At 43.3% G+C, this 3345-nt stretch overlaps 1 protein-coding gene across 2 annotated transcripts in view; it reads left to right on the forward strand.

Moving 5' to 3' along the window:
* Positions 1–3345, forward strand: part of GSK3B (glycogen synthase kinase 3 beta) — a 64237-nt gene that overhangs the window by 56849 nt on the left and 4043 nt on the right. The gene's annotated exons all lie outside the window — the stretch shown is intronic.

Raw genomic sequence — 3345 nt, forward strand, 5'->3', positions numbered from 1 at the left:
GTGTGGCGGCCTTTGAAAAGTGTTTGGAAACTTCATCTGGTCCAAGATGCTGCAGCCAGTTTGCTCACTGGAGCTAATTACAGGGAGAAGAGAAACACCACAAAAGCTCCACAGGGTACCAGTCCATTGCTGGTTATGATCTATAAATCCCTATACAACTTGAGTCCAGGGTATCTGAAGGACCTCATCTCTTATATGACCCTGCTTGGACTGAGATGTACTGGGTCATCTCTCTGGAAGAAGGAACACAATTGGTAAAAATACTGCAAGCTCCTGGGTGCTACTTCAGTGTCCAGCAGCAGAGCTAGATTGAGCAGCACCAACAAACTGCAGAACAGGTTCTTCAGGGGAAATGTGATGAATACCACATCCCTAGATTGCGTTGACCAATCTAATTCAGTTTTCTACAACAGTACCTGAACCTCTGTTTGTTAGCACTCATGCAGACGACTTATCGGCTCCAGGTGCTTGTTTGGGGTGTTTATGCTTATACCTGGATCAGATGAATAAGAGAGGAAAAATAAAATTGATACCAGCCAACTCAAAACCCAAGTTAGAAATAAAAATGAGTGGGTAACCAGAACTACATACAGGATTCCCAATCTTGCTATGATTTGATGCATAAAAGGGCATTGCAATGCTATATTTTCAATCTCTCTCTCAATAAACCCTAACATACAGTTTGTCCTTTTCACTGCTGATGCATAGCAAGTCAAGTTTTAATAGCACTAGCTGCTGTGGTCCCAACATCTCTTTCCTGGATAATAGGCACTAGTTCCAAATGTATATGAAATAAGCATTTGTTTGCTTCAGTGGTTCACCATTTTACACCTCTTGCCATTCTGTTCACTATTTGTTCAGCTTAGCGGAGCCATTTTGGCGCATTCTGGATGCTTGGAATTTTATCATCCTCTGTGCTTTGGTGTCTTCTGTAAACTTCAGTACTTAGCTACTTAAGGCTGTTTCCCCAAAACCACACCCACCTGCCCTGCACCTGACATCAGACACACAGGAGCTGCCAGCGAATAATTGGGAACCTTAAAGAGCATTCCCAACCATTCATTTGCATATTATTATTATTGATTTTATACCACCCTGTACCCGGGGGTCTGTCACTGCCTATGGGGAACCCTATAGCACAGTCAAGCCCTTCATGGCACACCCAACCTTTGCCCAAACATTCAGGAGCATACCATTGTATGTTGGGACAATTATAGATTCATCAGAGAATGAAAAATGTATTGGTAATCTATAGCTGGCTGTGGAGTCTGGTTTAATGAGTATGTTCTGCATTTATTGACTCGTCCTTTTTTCCTACTTGGGTATTTATATGACTGTTAAAAATGTGAAAGAGCTACTTAATTATATTACACAAAGTGTCCCCCCCCCCCCGTTATTTTTCTAGTTTGATCTAATGGATAGCCTTTTGGTAGAGATGGCTCTCGCTTACATCAGATTGTCTCTGAAATACTTTATCCAGGAATCAGTGAGCAAAACTAATTCATTATTGAGCAAAATATGAATTCATGTGCTTCGACCCTTTGACCAACTGCCCCTCCCAAGCCAGTGTGGTGGCAGCAAGAGCGGTCCTTGTTGCTAGAAGAGGAAAAGAAGGTGATGTCTGCTGGTCATGTAGTTCTCCCAAAGACTCTGGCAATGACAGCAGGTTTTGTGAATGCCAAGCAGAACTTGCGAAGTACAGAAGTGCTTGGTTTTTCTTTGTTAAATAGTGGGGGAGCAGCCCTTCTCTGCAACTGCAGTTTAGCAGAACAAAAGCAGAGCTCCACCAGCACATAATGTGTATGTTTCAAGCAAAATAAAGCTTTCCCATTGTAGTAGACTTTAGGAGAACTACACCATCCAGCAGAAAGTGGATTCCCCACTCCTCTGGAATAGGGAGAGATCAGGTCAACCTTCTTTCTTTCTTTTTAGCAGCACCAACCAGAGAATGAGAATGAAAATTCGGGTACTTGCATAACTATTGTCTTCTGTAGAGATGGCTCACCAAGGACCTGACAGCCCCATCACAGTAAACTTCGCAGCATTGCTACTTCTCCCACTTTTTTCAGATAGCAATAGCTACCAAATAGAGCAACTCACAAACATCAGATACTACAGGTCTATGCGAGTGTCTCGATTTATTGCAGTCCAACATTTTTCTTTTTTTGATATAAAATTTTGTAATTGCTTTGATTTGCACCATGAAACCTTTCCCTCTTGCTGTGTTTGATTGTGGACTCAGGAAAACACACAGCTGTATCCTATACCTTTTAATAGGAATTGTGACAGCCTTTAAAAATAACCAATCTTTTATTTCTTTTTTCCGAACCCTGTTTTTATTGTCTACTGAATTCAGGAGAGGAGTTGGGGAAAAGGAGCAGAGTGGGCTCCCAATACTTTTCTAACTCTGTAGAATCAAAGAGTGTCACCTCTTAGCATCCTGTTTATTTGTGTCTGTTTATCAATCAAGTGTTTTAATACCTGTTCATCAGTAAATTATTTTCAAAAGATGTTGGGTATGTGAGGCCTAAACCTCAGCTATTTGGTAAAAAACCATGATTGGCCAAAGTTTATTAGTCACATGGGTTTTATGTGAGGAACTGCCCCAGATATAGCCAGGCATCACTGTAACACGCTGCCACCTTTGCCTTCCGGTATTGCTTGGTTCCTCTTGATTTATCAGACCTGTGTTCACGAGAAAAGGGGCAGATATGTTTTTTTCCTGCTTTCCCAACCCTTCAGTGGGCGGCACGTGAAACCTGTTTTTGGCATCAGGCCCTGCTATTGCTTTCCCAGAGCCATGACTTTGGGGGCATGTCCAGCTGTAGTGGAACCAAATAGTCTGATCTAGGCCTTGGCCACCTTTGCGTGTTTGCTGGAACTCACAAGGATTGAAAGTGCAAACCACCCTCCCAATGTCCCCCAGCACACCAGCTCTTCTCAGGCCTTTGCATGCAGAGCTGAAGGTCGGGGCGCGCGCATGTTGTGCATGTTCTACCAAATAAATCAGAAGTCTCCACAGGATCAGGATCCCTCCCTTACCAGGATTCCTGATTATGTGGAAGCAGAAGCCTTGTTCAGGGACTTCATATCAAAAAGGAGCCAGCAAACATTGGGGGTTGAGGTGAGGCTTATGTCTGCTCTTCTACAGGCTTGTAACTCTCCTTCCAGAAGAGGACTCTCTTGTTTTCCAGGTACCAAACAGGCCCTTTTAAAAAGTGCCCAATTTCTCGCTGACATTCAGGTGTCTCTCCCTTTGCCACAGCTGCCTTAAGAGGCCTGCCCGCAAGCAGCAAGTTTCCAATATCTAACCCGTGTCTTTGCTTTCTTTTGTGGTGTTTGCAG

Source organism: Podarcis bocagei, assembly GCF_964188305.1.
Source record: "Podarcis bocagei genome assembly, chromosome: 17".
Lineage (NCBI taxonomy): Eukaryota > Metazoa > Chordata > Lepidosauria > Squamata > Lacertidae > Podarcis > Podarcis bocagei.